This window comes from Gorilla gorilla, chromosome 6 (genome assembly GCF_029281585.2).
Source record: "Gorilla gorilla gorilla isolate KB3781 chromosome 6, NHGRI_mGorGor1-v2.1_pri, whole genome shotgun sequence".
Taxonomy (NCBI): Eukaryota; Metazoa; Chordata; class Mammalia; order Primates; family Hominidae; genus Gorilla; species Gorilla gorilla.
The window spans coordinates 28,517,730-28,541,958 of NC_073230.2; the positions used below are offsets into that span (position 1 = coordinate 28,517,730).

General features: G+C 38.5%; 1 long non-coding RNA gene across 1 annotated transcript; it reads left to right on the forward strand.

Annotated features, from left to right (window-relative positions):
• Positions 1-1,964: 1,964 nt before the first annotated feature.
• On the forward strand, positions 1,965-21,493 carry LOC134758856 (uncharacterized). The gene is made up of 4 exons (XR_010134515.1): positions 1,965-2,119; positions 2,589-2,651; positions 19,920-19,967; positions 21,453-21,493. It is a non-coding gene; the product is annotated as an uncharacterized lncRNA (long non-coding RNA).
• The last annotated feature ends 2,736 nt before the right edge of the window (positions 21,494-24,229 follow it).

Here is a 24,229-nt window from a genome sequence, read left to right on the forward strand (position 1 = left end):
GTTCACCATTTGTTGCTTTACTGCGTTAAAAAAATTGTATTATTTTTATTGTTGTATTGTTACTTGTTGTTTTTTTCCCCAAATATTTTCATTCTGTAGTTGGCTGATTACAAGGATGGAGAACCTATAGATCCCGAGGGCCAACTGTACTGTAGGTTAAATCAAATATTTGGGAATAGGAAAGTAGCTATATAAATGAAAAGTTTTTAAAAATCATTTCTTAAAACATTAGTAATATGTAGTATGTTGCTTCACTGGTTTTTAAAGAGAAGTCATATCGCTTCTCGGCCTTTTGGCTAAGATCAAGGGTAAAACGAAGTCATATGTTTACAACAGAAATTAAAAATTACTAGGCATAATTTTGCTTCACTATCATAATCAGTCCTCTGATGACCCCAAATAGTGCATGTAAATTCTTCCCTTTTTGCCTTTCCAGTCATGTCTCAAACAATGGTGACACAATCAAGAGGCTCACACCAAATATAACCCAGTTGTCCTTCCCTTTGGTTATTTCTTATTTATAATCTATGGCTTGCATCCATACTAAATATGATTATAGACTTGCCATTTAATGAAAGGTCAAACGCAATCCAGCAGTCGACTGGCTGGAAAGCCTGTAGGTGCTCTGCATCTCAGCACCAGATAAATATTCCGTGTAATGCGGGGGCTGTCATAGAGGGTGCCTTTGATTGAATACTAACGTAAATAGTCATTTAAAATCCCTTTTAAATGATCATAACACAAGTTAGAGTGGCCTCCAGCAGCTTCATCCGTGTGTCTTCTTTTGGAACATTTTTAATTGGCATGCTTTGTCTTTTGAATGAGTCACACACCTCTGTTTTGATTAACTTTGATCAAATTTGGGGATTTCATTTCCCTTGTAGCTAGGTAGAGAATTAGCCATTTAGATATCAGTAAAAGGAATTTTAATGAGTGAAATAACATGTAGATTTTCCTTGGCAATCCCCAGGAGAAAATTAATCCATAATAGAGTTTAACTAAAGATTTGAGAAAGTTTTCACAATTTCCCATGCTGACCTCACCAAGGTATAGCAAAATGTCCATAAAACTTTCATTCCATCTGATACTCATGAAACACATAGGCATATTTTTAATAATGTGATTTTGAATAAAATTATGAAAGAATGGATGGGTTAAAAATAGATGAAGGAAGAAAAATAAAAATATGAGTCTTGCATAATAAAAGAGGCTGAAAAATCTGTAAGGTAAGAATGGATTAAACACTGTTGCTTTATTACTGTTACACTGACATTAATGTGACTGAGAGTTCCTGCAGTTTGTGCAGTGTTTCGTAAGACATAATCCTTGCTATTAATGTAGTACTTTGAATTTAATTTTATAGCACAGCAAGCTAAATTGTTGCCATTTCTCAGCCATTACCTTTGCTTGGGGACCTAGACAAGCACATGTATTGTTCCAGACCACTGATGGACCAGTTAATGTATCATAAGGGCATACTGGTATTAATACTTCCAGACCATTTTCAGGGATTCTCAAACTTAAGCCCCAATCAGAAGCACCTGGAGGGCTTGTTAAACCACAGATTGTGGGGGCCCAACTGCAGACTTTCTTACTCAGCTGCGGTAGGTGAAAGCTTGCACTTCTAACTAGTTGGTTGGTGTTGTGATACTGGTCCAGGAACCACACTTTGAGGACTACCGAGCTAGGGCATAGAGTTTCTTGAGGGGTGTGAGGCTTTCACATGGGAAAATTCCTAAGTACTAGGAAGAGAAGGGAATTAAGTTGCCACTAACTTCCTTTAATGTTGTCTTCTCTTTTCTCTTTTAATGTAGACAATATCCAACTTTAGTTTTCAGAATATATTTTTAAATGTTAAATTTAAATGAAAATTATTTTTCCATGAAGAAGAATATAATATCTAGGACATAATAAATCCTTAATAAGTATTTGTTAACTGTGTTTAGTTCTCAGGCTAAAGAAAATATCACCTAATGTTTCTGATATACAGAATTGTGTGCTGCAAATGGTTGAAAAGATTTTAGTTTCAACACCTAATTCCCATCATTCTGTGGCAAAATATATCTTGAGTTCTGATGGGCGCCAGAACACATCTGAAGATTGAATGAAACTTCTAAAGGTGAGGTGAGCAAAGAGAATAAAGTTGAGGGTGGCTTGTGGAGAAAAGCAGAAATCCCTGGACTTTAATTTCCAATTACAATCATTTCAGCAACATTTAAAAAGCTTTTATTATGTGCCAGGTCTTGAGTTAGCGATTGAAGGAATAGTGAGATGAGCTTCCCACCTTCAGGGGACTATATAATCTTATTTATTTTCTGGACCTGCTTAAACTAAGCAAGAACTAGCCCTGGATAAAAACTAGAGCCACATGGGTCCTAGGCCTCTGCCATTAAGTCCTGGGATAATCTTGGGCCAATCATCAAACCTTTTTGAGCCTTGTTTACTCCTCTGCAATGACTATTTATCACACAGTTTTTTTCATGCCTTAAACTATGACCTATCAAATGATGTTGTTAATACTTAATTTTCATAGAGAGGAGTGTAGACATTATCCCCATTTCACAGTTGTAATCATTTTTCTAAAACAGTGATAACAAGGCCCGTCCTGTACTTCACAGAAGACTTCTGAGGGTCAAAGAGAAGATTTATAGGTAAGGGCTTTACAAACTATCAAATACTATGCAAATATGAGGAATCATTGTTCACTACACACAAACACGTTTGTAGGAAGATTCTTCTCTATGCCTGTTACCTTCAGACATTCCTGTGAAAGAAAACTAAAAGCATTTTTCTCTATGGGGTGAAAGCTGCAGGACCCCCTCATCTTTTCCCTAGGTTACTGTGTATGGACACTTTTTAAATCAAGTGCCCCTAAGAAACGATGGCCTGAATTCTGTGCTTGGGCCTGAGCTTCTGGCCTGGTTACACAGTAGCCAAGCAGAGTGTTCCTGTTGCAGGTACCACCATCCACTCTTGTGTAGACACACAGCTGGACACAGCAGCAGGTGGTGAGGGCCCTCAGCTTCCAGCAGGACCTAATGAGGCATCATTGCGAGGAGAAAAAACTCGAGTTGGGCATGCCTCAACTGGAATCTTGAGTTAGCCACATGCATGTGTGTAGGTTTGGAAATATGACTCTTAACTTCTTTGAGCCTCAGTTTCCTCACTGGTAAGATGAAGTAAAAATTGTATATCTGAGTTTAGTGGAGGCTAAACGGGTTATTGAACATGAAGTGCTTACTAATAATGATAAATGTACATACCCGACATGGAACAAGTGCTTTATAAAAGTTTACTGCTATTGTTATAATGATGGGTACACTAGAGACTTGTGAGAACACACTCATTTAGCCTATAAATGTCCCTAAATTTTTAAGTTTAAAATCGGGAAGTGCCCAGGAGTTATTTCTGGTTAGAGAGGAGCTCTGCATTTCAGTAGTAGAACTCCAGCCATGCTGCACCTGCCATCTTGTCCCTATTGCTACTTACGGCTTAACCTTAAATTCCTCTCATCCATCCCTTTCCTTGCCGTTATCTCTGATATGGTTCATTCCCATTGTGCAGTTCATGGCGGCGGTCTTCTGGAAGCTCGGCTTAACTGGAGCACCTCCACATGGCTTCTCCATGTGGCTTGGGCTTTTCACAGAGTGGCAGCTGGACTTTGGGAGAGCTACAAGGCTTCTTATGACCTGGCTTCTAAAGCTCCAGAACAGCACATTTATTGTGATCTGCTCAGATTCAAGGAGAGAGGAGTTATACCCCACTTCTCACTGGAAAGATTGTCAAAGAATTTGTGGCAAATATTTAATTTGCCACAGGGATTGTGAAAATGAAAAGTTGGCAACGCCTAAAAGTACCTTGCTCAGTAAATGTAGGGGAAGACAGACATAAAGGGCTCAGTCTAAGATCACTAAAAGATATTAAGACCAATTATCAGGGAAAAGAAGTCTTCTCATATCATTTCCCTTAGCTTGGCACCTACCTCATGTGTTGTAAGTGCTGCTTATTTGCCTCTATCCACCCCTGTTTTCCCCAGGAGCATGGACTGGAACTGAATTTTTCCCTTTGGATCCCCAGTACCAAACTCGGATTCTGGCATATAATAGTAATTCCAAAATTATTTGAACAATTGCATGGATGAGTCATTTTCATAAATAGGTAAGGCAGGAGAAAAAGTTGATTTGAAAGAAGAGATAAACTTTGACATTAGATTTATTAAAGTTTGAGAGGCCAGGGATATCTGGAAATTGCCAGCCATTGAGAATATAAAACCGAGTTGGGAAAGGTGCAAGTAATAACACAGATTTGCAAATCGCCTGTACAAAGTTGATCATTGTCAGGCCGTGTGAGTTCTCCAAAGGAGAAATGTAGAAGAGGAAGACAGACTTAGCTAAGAGTTTTTATTTCAAGAATACGAAGAAGAATAGGCAGGCATTGGATATGAATGGTGAATTCCCACCTCCGAAGATGAGGAGGGCGTCCTGAGCAAGTCATAATCCTTATGAGAAGCCAATGTTTATCATCTTTGATCTTGGGATCTTGTTCATGGATTTCTCTCCCCAAACATTTATATGCTTTGATCTAGAAGTACTGGAAATATTCCCAAGGGAATTAAGCAACTCAGAAGTTATATATGCCAATAATTTCCTTACAGAATGACCTACAACAAAAGTCACATTCTCCAGAGAAGTAAAGAAAGATAGAGAGGGCAAGTGAATATGCAGCACAGGAAGAAAAAAATCAAAACTTTTTAACTAGTAATTTTATTACATTTAGTGTGAAACATATTTCTTACTACAATGTTTTATTGAAAACATTGCTAAATGTCATTTTGTTAATACAGAAGTTTAACTTTGCAAAACCATGTCTTTGATTTCACCCATCACTCTATGTCCAATTTACCCAGATTTCAGTATTTCTTTTTTTTTTTTGAGGCAGAGTCTTGCTCTGTCACCCAGGCTGGAGTGCAGTGGCAGGATCTCAGCTCACTGCAAGCTCCACCTCCCAGGTTCACACCATTCTCCTGCCTCAGCCTCCCAAGTAGCTGGGACTACAGGCACCCACCACCGCACCCGGCTAATTTTTTGTATTTTTAGTAGAGATGGGGTTTCACCGTGTTAGCCAGGATGGTCTCGATCTCCTGACCTGGTGATCCGCCCATCTCGGCCTCCCAAAGTGCCGGGATTACAGGCATGAGCCACTGGACCCAGCCTGGATTTCAATATTTCAAGATAAAAAATTCCAGTTCAGTGAGTAGGAATCCTCAAACCTTTGTTCCTGCTTTCCCACGTGACCTTGGGTGGGTCACTTAGTTCTGATGGGCCTTAAGTCTCTTATTTGTAAAATGATGAGAGATGTTAGGAATTTCTTAAGTCCTTTCCAGCTCTAAAATTCTTTAATTTTATGGTTTTGAAGTCAACAGTTTGGAGCCTCGTGTCTTGTATTTATGTAGTCAAGAAAAGAGAAATTGCCCTGGTAGTCAGTCACGTGAACTGGATTCAGGTTATTTCCTTTGTGGTAATTGCAAATGAAGGGTTGTTAGTAATAAACATTAGGTGTTTTGTTTTTTGTTTTTTGTTGCTGTTGTTATTGTTGTTGTTTTCAGCACCAGCTGATTAAAGCCACTTTTTTGATTCTTTGGGTTACTTCCCCTTCAGATACTGACCACACCTAGGCAGCTCAAGACTTTCTTCTGGCTCTGAGTCTTACCATACAGTAACCAAAGTGTTATGCTCAAAAAGGGCTTTAACACCAATGATTCATCATTTCAAACCTCCAGGAAAGATGATATTACAATGTTAAAAACAATGTATGAAGGCACTAGCGAATATATAGAGCAATGAATAAATTCAAAAATAACAGAGCATGAAATATTATCAACGATTTATTTCTCAGCCACGTAAAACTTCCTAGAATATGTTAGAGTATCTGACCATTTAAGTACCATCAGAATGTTATAAAAGTTATCCTGCAAAAAACAGATCAGTATCTTTAAAGTTAACTGTTTACTACCCAAGTAACCTTGGAAGTCTTAGAAGGGTATGGCTTCGAGCCACGTTGGAAACAAATATACTCAGCTATTTATCTACAAAGGCAAAATGCATATGTTTGGAAAATGAACATATCCCAGGGTATTAGAATAGAATAGACAAACAAAAGTTGCATGACTTAAATTTGCCCTGGACTTTAATATAAAATCTAAGGGGAAAAATTTGATGTATTGTTTTTATTTCATTTTAGAATAATTCTATAATAATGATGATGATGGTTTGACAAGCACATGTTACAAAACATTTATGAGGTCTAGCATAGTGTTCCTGGAACATAGCAGTAAATATTTGTGTTATATTGGCAAAGTTCAAACTGTGAAGGTAATTTAGTCTACGTGGCATTCAATAAACTGCACATTGGCACATTTAGGGCTAGCTCGACCTTAGAATATATCGTTTTTTGGGGGAAACATTTGGAAAAGATGTATGTAATTTATAAAGTTTAATTGAATTAAAATAGCATAATTTAGTCAAAATTCTGCTTAATAAATAAAAATAACCTAAATTAGCACATTATTGATAGTAAGTTTTTAAACCTACAAAGAATTGATTAGTGAATACTGTAAATATTAAATACAAGTAAGTCACAAATGTAAAATATTGTCAGCTAAACATTAAATAGTTCTTATTATGTGCAGGGTGTATGCTAAATTCTCTATTAACTGACATTATCTCAATCAGTTCCGATAACAATCCTTTGAAGTAGAAACTAATACCTCATTTTCAGATGAGAAAACTGAGTCCTAGAGACTTGCCTCTAACCGCACAACTGAAGTCATCCATCATTTGAACTCCGTATCTGCCTGGTTCCAAGGCTCAAAATCTTAACCACCTGTGCCCCTCAGTGAGCATGAAATAAACACTAATAAATGGAAATCATGGAAACAGGGATTCATAATAGCCATTTTTACTTGCTCAAGGGAATAGTATTATAAGATGTAATTGAATCATCTTTCATAAAGAAATGAGTAAATCTAAATAAAATCATGCACATAGTATGCCTCATTGTCTACACAAAATCAGCTTTCATGGTTAGTGAATGAAGATGAATCCTTGTGGTAAAAAGTTGTACCTGGTAACAACTTCCAGATGCAACAGAGCTTATAAACTCTAGTTTATAGAAATGCAGGGCATTAAGAGTCCATATTTCCCATGTTTTGTTACCTAGTACTGGTAGTTATAAGTAGGTAAAGTTAAAAGTTACATTTAGTGGAAAATGCAGCTAGTGATCCAGTAGCTGCTGTGCCTTTCAGACAAATGCATTTTTCTAAAGAACGTGAAGTTCTGGAGGTGGCTTCATCTTCTCATATTAGCACATTCTGTTGTCATCTTATTTTATTATTTATTTTGTTGTTGTTGCAATGCATCAGAAATTGCTACAGTCTTATATGCAGTTACTTTGTGCTCATAAATCATATTTCTTCTTGCTCCCCTTCATTCCTGGGATTCTGGCCTCCTCCTCCCAGCAAGAGGCAATGGGGGTTTAGACATAAGCATCTTGCGTTAAAGTCTGTTTCAAAGCTCTCCTGTAAATGTATACCTCTCAGCCGGGCGCAGTGGCTCACGCCTGTAATCCCACCACCTTGGAAGGCCAAGCGGGTGGATCATGAGGTCAAGAGATCGAGACCATCCTGGCCAACATGGTAAAACCCCATCTCTACTAAAAATACAAAAATTAGCCAGGCATGGTGGCACGTGCCTGTAGTCCCAGCTACTCAGGAGGCTGAGGCAGGAGAATCTCTTGAACCTGCAAGGCGGAGGCAGAGGTTGCAGTGAGCCGAGATGGTGCCACTGCACTCCAGCCTGGCGACAGAGACTCTGTCTCAAAAAAAAAAACACCAAAAAACAAAACAAAACAAAACAAAACAAAATCCTCTCCTACAGGGGATACTAAAAAAAGTATGGGAAAAGGGGGGCGGGTGAAGTGCCGTCCCATTAGAAGCATCCAAGAAGATAATGCAGAATTCTAAAATTATGAAAAGGGCACCAACTTTTTTGGTTCACAAAGAAAATAACATGAAAAGAAGAATAAAGAACCAGAATCATTTTATGCCCTCTTTAAAAAAATATGACTTGCACTGTCTTTGTCTCTTCTTTCCAGGGTAGCCTTCTGCCTTGTGACTTAGCGACTATTTGTTGAGAAATACAGGAGGCTTTTCATATGGGGTGACTCATTAATAATGAGAGCCAGTCCTGCTTCTGTCAGTCTCCTTAGCATTGCGAACCAGGCTGCTGTGGCCCTGGCTCTGCCGCCACGTAATTCACAGGCCCACACATTGACCACCTCCACCCTGCTGGAAGCATGTCACCTATTGTCACCCCCTCACTAGCAATTCTTTATAGATTCCTCCCTAGGACTGAGCTGAAAGTTTTTCAATTAAGCCTGATTAATTTCTGGAGACTCCCCTCTAATTTGGAAACTTCGGTTCTGTAGATACAGTGCGTTAAGTCTCCAAGGAAACCATGACAATTTGTGACTCTGGAGCTCAAGAACTAATTCTTACCTGCTTTAGTAATACTGACAGTGTCATGACAGCTTTAGGAGGCTGCCATTTCCACAATGAGAGATTCTGTAAATCGATTATTAATGAAGCACTGCCATATTTTATGTGACTGTACTTTTGAGGGAGTATGTTTATATTTAATTATTGAAATTTGAGCTATGCAATGGCACAGCAGCACAAAAGTCAGCTATTATCTCCCCAAAATGGTTCAAAAATCAATCTTCATTCCAAAACCCATAATAAAAAAATAAAAAAATAGCAATTTATTAAAAAATGAAAGACGTCCTATGTCAGAAAAGCTATCATTAGTTGTGCTAAAACTAATATGTACACAGTTTTTAAAGAGAGATGTGCATAATTATGCAAAAGAATTTTAAGCACTTAGTGAATGGTGGACCCACTGAATTGTCACTATCATTGGTAGTTTGACATTTGCCCTGCTTCTGCCTGTCACACTAACCAAGGAGGCAGCTGTTATTAGAGATGTGTATGAATAGTATTTAATAAAAATAAATAAATAAGTGAATAGCTACTTGTGTTACCATGTTCCCACCCTCTCTGGAGTGTAATCAACTTGTCCTATTGAAGTTTTGACCTCTTCTAGAGTCAAGAATTTTGCCTGTACAGCTGCTTCTGAAACTGTGATCACGGAGGGGCAATACATAGAAAGTAAGAGTGGGATGACAAGAAAACCTTCCCAGTTGGCAAGCAGTGGCCTTAGAATTGTTATCTTAAAGAGACTGGGGTAGCAATCTGAATATGAAGTGGCATTCATGTAGCATTTTACATAGAGGTGCAAAATGGATGGGCACTGCTCAAGTTCATGAAAGTCTAAATCTTCCCAACCTACTCACCCTGCTGTCACTGGCTCTTCAGTGCTTGGTTCCTATGCTTTAGGAGAATGGTGGGGCCACTGAAGTCTTCTGAGTGGTATGTGATGTGATCAGATCTGCATTTTATAAAGATACCTCTGAGACAAAGCAGGAGGAGATATATCACTTTGCCCAAAAAAGAAAGGATAATGGCTCGAACTCAGTTACTGTGGGAGGAAGAGTGGGCAAAAGCCACAACTGTCATTTACTATGAGAGGCATTTTAAATGCCTTATTTTATTTACTCTTCAGAATAACACTGCATGATAGCATAATTGTGCCCATTCTGTAGAGTCTTAGAGATGTAAAGTTAGTGACACAGTAACATAGTTCATGAGTGAGGGGTGACGGGGCTGCAATTTAACGGAGATGTGCTTGAGTGTAAAGCCTTGATGTTTCATAGTTAAGCGCTAGGTAAGTAAGCAGTTGTTAGCATGTAATGGAGATGTAATCAAGGTTGACTAAGGTTTTCTGCTTAGTTTATGGGTAGTTGATAATACTGTTCAGAGACAGAGAGAAACGAAAAAGAACAACAACGGATTTGGAAGGAAAGATAATAAGTGTGTTCAGGAAAGAATCTTTGTTTAAGTCAGTGCAGAATATGCAGAGGGATGTACCCAACAGAAGGTTGGAAACTCAGGTCTGGAGATTTAGAAACTTAGAAATAACTAGAGGTTCTAAGAAAAGTTGACGCCATGTAAGTTGATAAAATTGCCTGTAGATGTTGGAGAAAATAAGAAGAAAAGAGAACTAGGGGTAGAATCTTGAGAAAACCTAGAAAACATTAGGACCGACTGGGTGATTTATAAGAAGTGTGACTGGCCTGGATTTTCCCCTAGATCAATCAGAATTTCTAAAGTGGGGCCCAGGTATAGGCAAGTTATAAAAACTCCCCAATGATTCTATTGTGAAATACAGCCTGAAACCATGATCTGAGGAGTGGGCAAAGTGAAGGGAGAGTGATATGAAGTCTGAGGACCACCAGGGGAGAACAGGAGCTTGTCATAAGCTGAAAGAGGTCTGGTAAAATGGGACCCGCAGAAAGGCTGCTTTCAGGAATTGTCTTGGTGGAATCATAAAGAAGGAAGGTAACCACCTGGATAAAAACCAGAACAGAATTAGGGTGTGTGGCTTCTCCTCTCAAGGACTTATGTGGTAAATCAAAGTAGAAATCTAAGAATATTCTTGGTCTGTGGGAGTGGGATGGCTGGGAGAGACTTCATCCTGTTTACTGGCTGTGCAGAGCCATCCGGCTGTACACAGCTGGAAAGAAAAAGAACATAGAAGGGAGAAGAGATTATTGAGATCCTGGAACAGGTGAGTGTGTGGAAATTGAATCAAGAGCATAAGTTAGTCTTGAAAAGAAAGAGGCACATTCTTCCTTAGTTAGATCAAAATAAATGAGGATAGATGGAGACCAATAAGAAAATGAAAGGAAGGTGAGTTCAGAGTTCACATCTGATCATCATTATTTTTCTGACGTAGAAGGCTATTGGGTTCCTCTTCCCTAAAAAGGTACACCCAGAGGTATCTCAGCACAGCTCAGGTTGGTCTGGGTCCTGTGGTGGAGATTTGAGGCACCTCTTGCTTAATGACTGTAGAATGTACGACTGAGGGCAAATCCCAGAAGTTAAGTTTTGAGGGAGTGAGGAACTTAAAGCCAATAAGTCTAGATAGAAACAGGAAACCAAGACATGGTGCTGAAACAAACTGAGAAGCCAGGAGACCCAATTAACTAAGTTGTCAAAGCAGGCAGCAGGCAAGGGGCAGCCTAGCTGGAGAAACCCCGGGCAGGTGCCTGCAGCGGCTGCTTGTGTCTTCCCTGCAGCTGCCTGCACACTCTGCAGGTGCATTTCAACAGAATACAGAGGTTAAGTCATTTCTGGAGTGTGACTGGAATGATGGCAGAGTGTGACTGTGGACTACCATCTCTCTCTCTTTCTTTTTTTTTTTTTTTTGAGATGGAGTCTCACTCTGTCACCCAGGCTGGAGTGCAGTGGCACGATCTCGGCTCACTGCATCCTCCACCTCCTGGGTTCAAGTGATTCTCCTGCCTCAGCCTCCTGAGTAGCTGGGACTACAGACTCATGCCACCGCACCTGGCTAATTTTTGTACTTTTAGTAGAGACAGTGTTTCACCATGTTGGCCAGGATGGTCTCAATCTCCTGACCTCATGATCCACCTGCCTCAGCCTCCCAAAGTGCTGGGATTACAGGCATGAGCCACTGCGCCCAGCCTCTGCCATCACTTTCATCAGTCATGAGGGCCCATTGTTTTAGGAGGCATAGAGATGAGCCCAATAATCCCTCCTATCTCATATTCTGCAATGTGACTTCACCATTCCTCCCTTTAAGATGTGGAGTCTATTTCTCCTTCTGAATCTGGGCTATACCTGTGACCTACTTTAACCAATAGAATGAGGTGGAAGTGATGTATGACTTCTGAGCCTGGGAATCTGTTGGGAATCTAGCTGCCATAGAAATAAGCTATGAATAAGGAGAGACCACAGAGGATGAGGGGGAATTGTAGAAGAGAACTGAGGTGCCCCAGCCAACAACCAGCACCAAGACCCCTGATACGTGCATAGGGCCATCTTAGACACTCGAGTATCATTGAGCTGATCCAGACTTCCTCAGACACAGCTTCTATAGAATGGAACATTCTTTTGTGTTTCTTTACATGGGTCTCATCATTTTTAGTGAACATTGGACATTTTAAATACTATAATGTGGCAACTCTGAAAATGAAATTCTCCTTCCTCTCCTGAGTTTGTTGTTGCTGCTGTTTATTATTGTTTTTGCTGAAAGTTTATTATTGTATTGCTGAAAGTTTGTTGTGTGACTTTCTTGAACTAACCCTGTGAAGTCTGTATATTCTTTGTTATGTGTGGCTGCTGAACAGTTTGCTCAGTCAGCTTAGTGGTCAGCTGATGACTGGGCAGTGATTTCCCTAAATGCCTGGAACCAGTAAGTCTCCCTTATCTCCTATATTTTATGTGAGTGTTGGGGCATACCTTAAACATTTAGGCAGGCAGTTTACAACTCTACCTTAACCTTCACTTCCTACTTGTGCAGAGCCTCAAGGTCATCCAGAAGAGAGAGTTTAGGCCTTCTAAGGTCTTTCCTGAGCATACACACAGCTCTGGCCACACACCTATTTCTATATATATACATGATCTCCAAGATTCCCAGGTTCATGTGAGATCTTTTCAGAGCCCCTTTGTTCATCTCATTTCCCAGATGTTTCTTTTAAGTGTTGTGGCTAGCTTGTTATTTGTTTCCTCAGGCAGCTGTGATGCTAAACAATTGCCATGGGTTGTTTTCAACAAGTGCCTTGAGGGAAAACTATTTGCGTTGGATGAACTCTGAGTCAGGGCAAGTAGAGACAAGTCCTGCAAGTGGAGCTGCCCAACATGTCAAATAATGACAAATCTCTGGGAAAGGGATATAAAGAAGCTCCAGCTTCATTCTGCCCCCTCCTGTGGCTCCTAGGCTGCTGGTTTTCACTGTGATTGCGGGCTGTTGGTTTTTAAGGCTTCCACAGAACTAGTGATGGGGAACGGAAACAGTGCAAGTTAAAATGCCACAAAGTGCCCAGCTCTTACCAAGATTTCACCTTTTTCTTGAACACATACTCTCCAGACTGAAGTTGTCTTTTGTTAATTTAGAGTTTTGAAAAAGTTTAACAATTTATGCCAGGATTTTCGTTGCTTTTACAAAGAAAAGACTTTTTGGAGGGCCTTATTCCACCTTTCATGCTAACATCACTTTTTTTGCGGACTCGGGCAATTTGTATCACCTCTCTAAGACACAGAACTCAGGATAAACATTTTGGATTAAATAAGTTAAATATGATAAAGTGCCTACAACATGGAAGAAGATTGACAAGTGGTAATGGTTGTGTGAGTGAGTTGTTGAAGTGGAGTGAAAGCTGACGTTATGTAGTAGAGAGGTCGAAGCATGTGCTTGAATCCCTCCACCCCAACCTTTGCTCTCTTGTGTGGTCTGAAGAAAGAAAAAATGAATCGGCCTAGCCAGGACAGGCCAGACCCACGGTTACTGTGGAGATCCTTAGGACTTGAGATATACCTGAGTCTATAAGGATGCTGAGAGACAGAGAAGTGAGTATGCCTTGAGAAATTGCAGTTTAGAATCCCAAATTAAAGTTAAAACACTGAATTTCAGTCCCAGGGAAAAGATTAGTATATGGGTCCCAAGACCAAGACATGGAATTAGGTAGAAATCAAGTGAGTGTTAGTTCAGATTAGAAATAGGGATGGGGGTTAGTTAGATGGAGAGGACGAGTGTAAAAAAAGGACCCCAGCATGACTCCTAGGCCAGTACAACCTTCTAATATGTGTTGCATTAATGAGGATAAGGAGGCTTTAGGGCTGAAGGTGAGGGAAGAGGACCAAGTGAGGTTTACACAGAAAGGCCACAGCTAAAATTATGCTGGAAAGGAGGTGGAATATTAAGCCATGGGGAAGAGACTCCTTCCTATTCTTTACACATTAATGGACTCTTTCTTCTCCTCTGTGGTAGAGGCGTTTTGGATATTTTTTTCTCCTTGGCAGAATCCCCACCAAAATCCTTTTATCACCTAACTAAAGTCATGCATCAATGAGAGGCAGAGTGAGGCAAAGGTAAACCCAGAATTTAAAGATAGCAAACTACCAGCACTGAATCCATTTATAGACACTTCTCAAACTTCTCAGCGTAGTTAGATAGTGGACTCCTGGCTTCCTCAATTGATATTGTTCAAGGAACATAACCTAATTTTATTATTAGAGAAAACACAAGGAGGCAAATTACAGGCAAAAAGGAATATGTTCAAGAATAAATTTTAAAATAGTGATAGTTTGACATTATCTTTGTCATGATTTTGTTTTAAATCGCTTCAAAATTTATTGAGTTCTTTGCATGTGGTAGGCACCGAGTTAGGACCTGGGAGTGAGATAAGGCCAAGAAGCACTTAATACATTTGAGTGATGACAGAGAGAATGGAGACAGACAAAAACCAGCTAAATTACAAAGCCCCCCCCAAAACAAAACAGAAACCTTAAGTGTTAAAAATAAAGATATATAAGTAATGAACTATGGGAACGTGAAGGAAGACACAGTTAAAGAAATCTTCACACAAGAGGTAGATAGAAAGAGATACGAGTAACCCAGTGTTTTAAAGGAAAGGATTTTGATAGGCAAAAGATTTTGTCTCCATTAGAAACTGACTTCTTTAAAATGAGAACTTTTATTTTTGTCTCCTATTTCATGTATTAACATGAACGTATAACATTAACATGTATGTATAAGTTAATCCCCCATATAACAATTAAAATCAGAAATGTAATTTTTTGGCCAGGCATGGTGGCTCACACCTGTAATTCCAGCATTTTGGGAGACCAAGGCAAGTGGATCACAAGGTCAAGAGATCGAGACCATCCTGGCCAACATGCCATCTCTAATAAAAATACAAAAATTAGCTGGGTGTGGTGGCTTGCACCTGTAATCCCAGCTACTCAGGAGACTGAGGCAGGAGAATTGCTTGAACCTAGGAGGCGGAGATTGCAGTGAGCAGAAATCATGCCACTGCACTCCAGCCTGGCAACAGAGCGAGATTGCGTCTGAAAAAAAAAAAAGTAATTTTTTAAGAAAAATAAAGCTATTTGAGTTTTTACTTTTCAGTAAGGAGTTTCATCAATCTATGAGCAGATTAGAATTTTAGAGAACTTTCTAACTGAATAGGTATTTTGATTTTATTTACAATAAAATTTTATTACTCATAAAATTTACTGAAATATTTGTAGGACAATGTTCTTTTTCTCTTCTGAAATGATGTACTGAAACATTAGAGTTAGAGAGTGACCTGATTCAAGGTCACGCAATAAGTCAGGACAATGTTGAAACCTTATAACATATTCTGAATTTCTAATATAGTTGAATGATCTATTGGGGCATCATGAGCATAAATAAGTCTTGGTTCACATGATTTGAGTGCTATCTAAAGAGTTCCAATGTTTGCTGCCTGAGAAAGTAAAATATTTTTAAATTATACATTAATTAAACAATGCTTTTATTTAGCAGAGTGATGAAAGTTCTAGCCTGTTCAACAAGGCAAGAAAAAGAAATCAAACACATGCAGATTGGAAAGGAAGAAATCAATATTTTCCTATTTGCAGATAACATGATAGTCTATATAGAAATTGCAAGCAATCACACAAAACTCCAAGAAGTTCAGCAAGGTCACAGAATACAAGATCAACCTATGAAAATCAATTGAATATCTATATACTAGCAATGAACACATAGAAAGTCAAAGTAAATACACAAAACCATTTACAATGATTTTAAAAAGTGAAATACTTAGGAAAAAAATCTAATTACACACGTACAGGACTGGCATGCTGAAAACTACATAGCACTGATGAAATAAATAAAACAAGCTATAAATAAATAGATATACTGAGCTCATGGGATCAGAAGTCTCTACACATTAAAGATGTCAATTCTAACCTAAATTAATCCATATATTTAATGCAATTACTATCAAAATCCCAGCAAGGCTTTCTGTATATATAGTGTATATTCTAAAACTGATATTGAAAGGCTAGTAGACTCACATACGCATGGTCAACTGATTTGTGTCAAAGATGCAAAAGCAATTCAGTGGAGGAAAGAGAATCTTATTACTAAATGGTGCTGAATAAACCTTAACCTCATACCTTACACAAAAATTAACTCAATATGTATCATAGATTTGAATGTAGAATGTAAAACTATAGAAGTTTTAGAAGAAAATATGCAAACAAATCTCCAGAACCTAGAGCTAAGCAAAGAGTTCTTAGGTATAATATAAAAATCAGGCTCCATAAAATGAAAATGAAAATAATAAATTGGACTTTATAAAAATTATAACTTTTTGTTTTATAAAAGGTTCTGTTAAGAGTATGACAAAGCAAGCTACCCATGGGGAAAATATTTGCCAACCACATAACGACAGAGGATTCATATCTAGAATATATAAAGAACTCTCCAAACTCTACAGTGAAAAAACAACCATCAAATTAGAAAATGTGCTAAAGATATGAATTAACATTTCACAAAAGAAGATATACATATGGCAATATGTATATCAACATCAACAGCCATCAGGGAAACACAAAATAAGACCAGAAAGTGACACCACCACACACCATTTGAAACAGCTAAAATGAAAATAGTGACAATACCAAATGATGGTGAGGATGCAAAGAAACTCAATTACTCATACTTTGCTGGTGGGGACATAAACTGCTACAGCCAGTCTGGAAAAGAGTTTGGCAGTTTTTAAAAAATCTAAACATATACTTACTATACAACCAAGCAATAACACTCATGGGCATTTATCCCAGAGAAATGTAAACTTCTGTCCACACAAAAATATGTACATGAATGTTCATAGCAGCTTTATTTGCAATTGCCAAAAACGGGAAACAATCCACTGTTCTTCAGTGGGTGAATAGTTAGGCAATCTATGATACATCCATATCATGGAACACTACTTCACAACAAAAATAAACAAACAATTGGCACATGCAACTACTTAGAAGGATCTCAAGGGAATTATACCGGGCGAAAGAAACCAGCCTTGAAAGGTTACCTACCTTATTATTCCATTTATACAACAATTTCAAAATGACGTTAAAGAGATGTAGAACAGATTTGTGGTTGCCAGTGGTTGGGGATGAGATGGGGGACTTAGGAAGAAGGGTGAGGAGAGGAATGGGTATGATTCTAAAGGGGTAACAAGAAGGATCTTTGTGATTATAGAACAGTTCCTTGATTGTGATGATGACTACCTGACCCTATGCAGATGCTGAAATTGCATGAAATTGCACACATACCATACACACTCAAATGAGTGCATGTAAACCTGGTAAAATTTGAATACTGTCTATTGATTTTACCAACATCAATTTCCTGGTTTTGATATTATACCAGTTATGCGAGATGTTACATAAGATGATACCTTGAGGGTAAACTGGGTGGAAAATAGATGAGACCTCTCTGCAATGGTTTTTGCAACTTTCTGTTAATCTATAATTATTTCAAAATATAAAGTTAAAAATAATAACTATTTTAAAAACAACTTTATTGTTAAAAATAATAACTTCGTAAATGTGCTTTTTTCTGGCTTAATGTTTAGTGTTGTGGGGGTGGGGATGAAAGTATAAGAAAGGTATGACGCCAACATTGCTTTGCTTTTGCTTTTGCTATATGCGAAGTTTAAACTTTGTCATGAATTATTCAATTGGCAAAAAGGCTAAAATTAAGATCTCAGTCTGGTTGTTTGAGACTTATGGGAAGACTTTGTTTTTCAACTTCTGATGAACTTTAAATATTTAAATTTTAAAAAAAGGTTTTCCATGTATTCTACTTGCAAAAGTGTTTATTTCAAAATAAGGTGTTAAAATATATGGAAGTAAAAATTTTTTAGAGTTATTATTTGATGATTTGGAGTGCCAAGTGTGTGGGTGTTTGCTGTAGCATCCTTTACACATCTGAATATTAATGTTTCAAAACCCAACAGCCATTGCAACCAAAAGGCCCTGGACCAGAAGCTTGACTCCCAAACCAGAAGGTTTGGGAGTCCATCCAAAGAGATTCTGGTATGAGGTCCTCTAAATCTGATTTAAAAATTGTCCTGGGTGGATTTGGATAAGCAGCTAAGTTTGGAAACTCCTGGACTAGAGGATGCTGAAGTCCCTCTTCTACACATAAAATAACAAGGGGCCCTAGAATCAATTTGTAAGACTTGATTTTGACTCCCACAGATTTTCTCAGGAAGAAATTTTCTATTCTTCTGGGATGGAGTGTGTGTGACCCATCCACTCTTATTTTGTTGTCCTCTCCTGGTCATGTGCGACTTGCCATGACTTATCTTATTTTCCCTTGGTGCACTTACTACTTCCTAGTAATGTGCTGTAATCCTTCCTACAATGTGCTGTAATCCTTATCTGTGTTTCTGTGCTTATTTTCATCATTAAGGAGTGGACTTCTGAGTGAGTCTTTGGAATTCATTAGTTAATGTTTTGATGATTAAACACTTGCATTTCATGACCCAATTCACATCTCTTATTAGGAAGAAAATATATTCTAATTCAAGAGTCTTCACTAATTCTTCAGATTACTCTAGCAGGGAATGATTTTGAATTCTTTCAGATATTGATTGTGTAATTCTAAAGGACTCTTGAGTTGGAGCTACTGGTTGTTTGATTTGGAGCATGGTTGTTTGGATAATGACTTCAGAGGCAGTGGAGAGAGGCCATGACCTGGTCTACTCTTTATTGGAAGATGAGTCAGAGGCTTGTCTTCAGCAATTACAGAAGCCCATAGTGCTCACCTTTTATACTTCATAACCAAGTCTTCCTTCCTCTTTTACTTTATAAGCCCAATATTTGTCCCATTTTGGCTTTCAACTGCCTACCAGTTAATCTTGGTAAGGTCTCAACCTTATCAAGGTAATATCTGCCTATGTTGAATGCATAACTCCGTCCAGGGATGTCTGCATGATAACAGGAGGCTGTTGTGGACTGCTTCCAGGATAGGGAGAGAGAAAGTAACTGCCTTGATTACCACTCCCTCCTTTCCCATTTTTTGCTCTCTTCCTGGGAGGTCAGGGATGTTTGAGCCATGGTAACCCCTAGGAAGTGGCCTCTAACATTCTTACATTTATTCCTTTGATAAAAGTGAATACATTTACAGGAGGTATTTTTTCAGAAATGTTGGGAATGACTGAACCCATAGCATGGAATAAGAATTATATTCATTTTCTATACTGTTAACAAAACTGCAATTTTATTCAACAAACTACGAAAGCAATTCATTAGAATGTCCTATAATAGGGTGAAGAATTTAATAGAAACTCCTTCACAGTATGGGTTAGAGAATAGACTTCATTCAAATTCATTCCAGAATCCTCTTTTATCCCATTTTGCAAATCATGCTCGTCATCTTCTGTGCATCCAATACCATTCTTGTTCCATTACAGTCGATTGGAATGTCATTTTCTGATCTCTGCTCCCTAACCCGAACCTTAAAAATAAGTCACAAGTGTGTACCAAGTACTTCTCATGGATGGTCTCATGTAACCCTTAAACAACACAGAAGCAGTTTTTTATACATATAATTTATACTTGTATACATTTTATAGATGTTGAGGTACAGAACATTAAGTAATTTACTCAAAGTAACAGAGCTAGAAGAGAAGGCAAGCACTTCATCAGAGTTTTCAATACAAGCTATGATAGAGGTACAAATGCTTTGTAATATCATCATAAGAATGTTCTAACCCTCCACTCTGTAACCTGAGATGTTCAATCATTTTATTAATCAATATAATTTGTAGTGATAAACATCCGGAAGAAGCAATGGCAGCTATATTCATTTCCTATTGCTGCTATAAAAAATCACTGTAAACTTAGTGACTTACCTCAACACAAATTTATTATCTTACAGTTCTGGGGGTCAGAAGTCCAAGCTGAGTTTCACTGGCCCAAATTCAAGGTATGAGCAGGGCCCGTTCCCTTCAGAGGCTCTGGGATAGAATCCATTTCCTTGCCTTTTCCAGCTTCTAGAAGTCTCCTGCATTTCTTGGCTCACGCTCCTGCCTCCATCTTCAAAGCCAATAGCATGGCATCAAATTTCTGTCTCTGTTCTCTTTCCTTGTCACATCTCCTTCTCTGACTCTCTTGTTGCTCTCTTTTCTTTATAAGGGTCCTTGTTATTATATTGGACCCACCCAGATAATCCAGGATATTATCCCTGTCTCCAAATTGTTAAATCAAATCTACAAAGTCCGTTTTGTCATATAAACTAACATATTCACAGATTCTAGGAATTAGAATGTGGGGATCTTATGGGGCGGGGGGCATTATTTTCCCTACCGCAGTATCATTGAAAAAACAAAAAACCTAGTTTTTTTATTTTGAGACAGGGTCTTGCTCTGTTGCCTAGGCTGGAATACAGTGGCACAGTCTGGGCTCACTGCAACCTCCGCCTCCTGGGCTTAAGCGATTCTCCTGCCTCAGCCTCCCGAGTAGCTGGGACTACAGGCTCATGCCACCACACCCGGCTAATTTTTGTATTTTTAGCAGAGACGGGGTTTCTCCATGTTGGCCAGGATGGTCTTGATCTCCTGACCTCGTGATCCACCTGCCTTGGCCTCCCAAAGTGCTGGGATTACAGGCATGAGACACCGCGACCAGCCAAAAAACCTAGCTTTAATGTTACAAGATCTGGTTTCAAAACCTTCCTCTAACACTTATTATGGTATTACCTTGGGTGAGCTATTTAATATGACATCCCCATTTTATCCATCTAAGTGTGTGCTTGTGATCAAAGCGAGACTACTCTGGTGCACCAGGAACTTCTCCCTTACTGGCCAATGTCATATCCCTCCGGGTGCCACCTCATCAACCATTCTCGTGTAAACAGACAGAATTTACCTTTTGCACTCATAATCTCATGATTGTGTATTTCACTTTCCTCCATTTCCTTGGATATTTGCTTGTTTTGACTTGTTTGGCATGTGCAGCCGTGGTAGTGCTAAGATATTCAATGTTCCTACCTGCTATTCTTTCCTTATGATGTTTCATTCAGTTCCAAACATCAGGATCCAAAGCTGCAAGCTTGTTAAGTGATTACACTCATTTTCTTCATTTACCATGGCGCCAGATTTCTAGCTTCTTTATAAAAACTAGCTCAGTCACGTGGTAGTTTCAACTAGAGATTCCAGATGCAGTCATTTTCTCCACCATAAATTATCTCAGCCTTACTCAGAGTTTGACCCATAAAGTTGGCAGAAAATTATTTTTTTTTTGTAACCTGCCCCATTATTGTGGCTTGGACAATAAAAAGATTGGAAAAGAAGCCCAGTGATTTTTATTCTTAATAGACAGGCAGATAACATAGTTTTCTTCCTACACTGAATATTTGCATAGCATGAAAGAAATTTTTCCATCCACTTTTTCTATATCTATTCTACTTCAGAGTACCAGGCCAGATTTCCAAATGGGACAACAGGTGGAACTCTCATTTTCCTCATGTTCAGGTACTAATTTTAACATCCAATTCTCCTTGTAATTATTGAATTTTTATATATTAAGAAAAAACTGGCACTAAGTGTATGTGTTTAAAGGAAAATGGCTGACTCATAAATAGAATGATAATTTGATATTTATGAAGTGCCAGCTTTACCTATTAATGAGAATTCTGCAGTTATCACTAAACTGTTTTGTGAAATTTTAGAAAATGACAAAAAAAGGGTTACTAAATTTTACAATTAAAAGTCAAGAATGGAAAAATCATTTTGTGTAAATAATTATTTAGATACATATTCCTTTGCATTGATAGAAGTACTGGTATTATGGTCTTTCACTCTCAAACCAAATACCCCGTTCAAATATCAAACTACCAAGCAATGAATATTTATGATGAAGACTACTGCATATAGTAGACACTCAATTATTTGTGGAATGAGTGAAGTTGTGTAATCAGTTGAAAGATACTTTGAAAGGGAAACAGAGAGACTGGATAAACATTAGCTGGTTTTACATTATCTATGTTAGGGAAATATGAGACTATATAAAGGAAATGACATTAATGCCTTCCCATTTGTTCTGCTTCTTACTGCTGCCTAATAAAATGTGTGAAAACATGGTGGCTAAAAACAACAATAAGTATTTATTTTGCTCACAAATCTGCAATTTGGGTAAGAAGAGCTCCTTTTTCTCAACATGGTATAAAGTGGATGGCTCTGCTAGTGGCTAAAAGACCTACGTTCCAGAGGGCTGCCTGACAAGGCCGGCAAGTTTGTGCTGGCTCTTGGCCCCGATGTGGGCCTCACCCTACAGACTGCCTATGGGCCCTTTGGTCTTCCTCACAACATGGAAGCTGGGTTTGAACACACACAGAGTAGAAGTTGCTAATTTCTTAAAGCCTGAGCCCAGAAACTCACATAGTGTCGCTTCTTCTGTATTCTGATATTAGGAAGTCACAGAGCTCAGATTCCAAGGGAAAAGACATTCACCTTTAAAAGGAATGAATTTCACAGAATTTGCAGACATGTTTGAAAACAGCCACACATTGCATTAAAACAAAACTCCAAGCTTCTTTCCTCAGCCTCAAGGTCCTAGGGGTTGGTAAACCTTTTCTGTAAAAGCCATACTGTAGATGTTTTAGGCTTGATGGGCGAAAGGACAATCTCTGTTGCAACTACTCAGCTCTGCCTTATTAGTGAGAAAACAACAATAGATGATACATGAAAAAATGAGCATGTCTATGTTCCAGTAAAATTGTATTTACCAAAGCATATTTCAGGCCAGATTTACCTCACAGTGCCAACCTCTGCTGTGCATGACATGCTTCCTCTTACTTCTCTATTCTCTCCTCTGCTTACTACACTCCAATCATACAGCTTCCTTTGAGTCCCCTAAAAGAAAAAAGTTTGTTTTCTTTTGCAGCCTGTGCTCACCCTATTCCCAGTAGCACTTGCTTCAGCCTAAATGTTACTTTCTGAGCAAATTCTTAAATGTCTTATAGATCTCCCCTTGCTATTCTCTATGACAATGTTCTATTGCCTTACTAGCACCTTACATCTTATAATTAACATATGTATTTGGTTTCTTTAGCATTCCACCAATATTTGAGTGTCTACTGTCATCTAGAAGCAGTCTAGACAGTAGGATGAAGGTGGCGATCATGGCTTACAAGACTCCTGTGTACATGGGACAAGCATTCTTTCGGGAAAAATAGGCAATAAACAAGGAGGCAAATAAACAAGAAAATATCTGCCTTTTCTTTTTTCCCTCTGTCACCCAGGCTGGAGTGCAGTGACACGATCATGGCTCGCTGCAGCCTTGACCTCCTGGGCTCAAGCTATCCTCCCATGTCAGCCTTCTGATTAGCTGGGACTATAGGCATGAACCATCACACTCAGGTAAGTTTTTATTATTATTATTATTATTATTATTTGTAGAGACAGGGTCTCCCTGTGTTGCCCAGGCTGGTCTTGAACTCCTGAGCTGAAGCGATCCTCCCACCTCGGCTTCCCAAAATGCTGAGATTACACACATAAGCTATTGTGCCCTGTTGGAAATATTTGATACTGCTTAGTGCTAACAAGAAAATTACACGGGACTGTGTGAGACAGGTCAGGGAAGGCCTCAGTGGAGAAATGCCATTTGCTAAACAAAAAAAAAAGCACATCAAGAAAATGTCCTGTGCTCCAAACTGTGGGCTAGGTGGAATTGTTGCAAAGGGCCTCCAGCCAATAAGCTTTATCCTACGTAAATAATACTCGTGCTTATGTTCTACTTTTTTAAAAATTTATGTAGATGCTACTGTGGTTGATAAAATACAAGTTCATTTACAAAGTGTTATTGAATTGGTAACAGCTTGTTGTTTTACTTTAGTAACTAGGGACGTAAAGGCATCACTAATATTATTATTATTTGGAAGACTCTGACATACTTTGGGCATTGTAAAGGTATTTTCAAGCTCACAAATATGGGAGCCCTAATGTAAATGTTCATAAATTCTTTATCACTAAAATATACCTGGTTTTTTTTTTCAGAACTGAGATGGGAAAAAATGATGTGAAAGAAGCAAGTAATATTTTTTAGAGTAAATGGTTATTCAAGTTGGATGAAGCATGGTGGGAAATTTTCTTAGGTCTTGAGACAAGAGCCCTGGCTCTGAACAAGTCACACCCCCAATTTCTATGTATTTTTTGAATAACATATTATTTTCCTGCTTTGAGCCATGGA